This window comes from Perognathus longimembris, chromosome 6, assembly GCF_023159225.1.
Source record: "Perognathus longimembris pacificus isolate PPM17 chromosome 6, ASM2315922v1, whole genome shotgun sequence".
In the NCBI taxonomy this organism is placed as follows: domain Eukaryota; kingdom Metazoa; phylum Chordata; class Mammalia; order Rodentia; family Heteromyidae; genus Perognathus; species Perognathus longimembris.
Window position 1 is genome coordinate 47,205,776 of NC_063166.1, and position 1,769 is coordinate 47,207,544.

The following is a 1,769-nucleotide window of genomic DNA, read 5'->3' on the forward strand; positions in this document are numbered from 1 at the left end:
TTCTAAAACTACCCCTTAGGATGGATTAAAATTAGAAATTAAAAAAGGCTAAAAGGGTTTATTTGTATGATGTAACTTGATTTCTGTGCTATTTTGCAATTTGGATGTATTGAAAAAGTGAAGATGCTAAGTCCAGGTTCTTGTGCTTGTAATTCTGGTGCTTATAATTCTTGCATTAAGGAAAACCTCAATTGAGTTCAGATGTTCTAGGCAGTGAGTCAGAGCGACTGCACGTGCAGGGACAGTAAGGACTGGGTGGAGGGCCAAGAAGGTACGGCGTCTGCGTTTTTGCAAGCCAGGAAGGAAAACTGTGGTGGAGGTCATCGGGAGCTGAGCATTTCAGATCTTCTTAGTAAACCTGGTTCATCACCATGCTGGCTGCAAGGGTGGTGTGTCTCTGGTCACTACCTTTTACGGTTTCCCACCCATCTTTCACCAAGGCCTCCCCCATTGTGAAGAATTCCACCACAAAGAATCAATGACTCTTAACACCCAGCAAGGAATATGCCACCAAGACAAAAGTTGGGATGTGCCATGGGAAAACTGCCCAAGAACTCAAAGAAGCAGCATTCAAACCATCAATGGAAAAAGTATTTTAAACTGACCAGATGGGAAGGTGGTTTGTTGCTGGAGGGGCTGCTGTGGGTCTTGGCATACTGTTACTATGGCTTGGGAATGTCTAATGAGATTGGAGCTATTGAAAAGTCTGTAATCTGGCCTCAGTACGTGAAGGAAAGGAGACATTCTACCTATATGTACTTAGGAGGAAGTATTGGTGTAACAGCTTTGTTGGCTTTGGCAATAGCCAGATCTCCTGTTCTCATGAATTTCATGCTGAGAGGCTCTTGGGTGACAATTGGTGCAACTCTCACAGCCATGATTGGAGCTGGAATGCTAGTTCAATCTATAGTGTATCACCAGAACACAGGTGCAAATCATCTTACTTGGTTTCTTCATTCTGGTGTGATAGGCGCAGTGGTGGCTCCTGTGACTATACTAGGGGGACCCCTTCTTATAAGAGCTGCGTGGTACACCACCAGCATTGTGGGAGGCCTCTCCACTGTGGCCATGTGTGCTCCCAGGGAGAAGTTTTTGAACATGGGTGCACTCCTGAGAGTAGGCCTGGGTTTTGTGTTTTTGTCTTCACTGGGGTCCATGTTTCTGCCACCTAACACTGTGGCCAGTGCTACTCTGTACTCAGTGGCAATGTATGATGGATTAGTTCTTTTCATCATGTTCTTTCTGTATGATACTCAGTAGTCAAATGTGCAGAGGTAATGCCAATGTATGGACAGAACAGATATGATCCAATCAGTTCGATGTTGGGAATCTACATGGATACACTGAATATATTTATGCGCATCACAACTATGCTAGCAACTGGAAGTAACAGAAAGAAATGAAGTGGCAGTTCCTGACTCCCCAGTATGTCAGAAGTCTTGCTGTTGAATAGGAGCAGATATTCGTGGCTCAGTTTGGATAAACAGCCTGAAACAATGGGTACCTGTCTGGGCTTCGAGTTCTTCAAATGAAAGCTAAAGTGTAAGTGATAAAGCAGAGGTTAGTAAAATGCTTTAGAAATCAAGAATGCATTTGTAAGGGCTGGGGATATGGCCTAGGGGCAAGAGAGCTTGCCTCGTATACATGAGGCCCTGGGTTCGATTCCCCAGCACCACATATACAGAAAACGGCCAGAAGTGGCGCTGTGGCTCAAGTGGCAGAGTGCTAGCCTTGAGCAAAAAGGAAGCCAGGGACAGTGCTCAGGCCCT

The 1,769-nt window shown here is 45.2% G+C and overlaps 1 pseudogene; it reads left to right on the top strand.

Annotated features, from left to right (window-relative positions):
* Nucleotides 1–356: 356 nt before the first annotated feature.
* Nucleotides 357–1,474, top strand: LOC125352303 (annotated as a pseudogene).
* The last annotated feature ends 295 nt before the right edge of the window (nucleotides 1,475–1,769 follow it).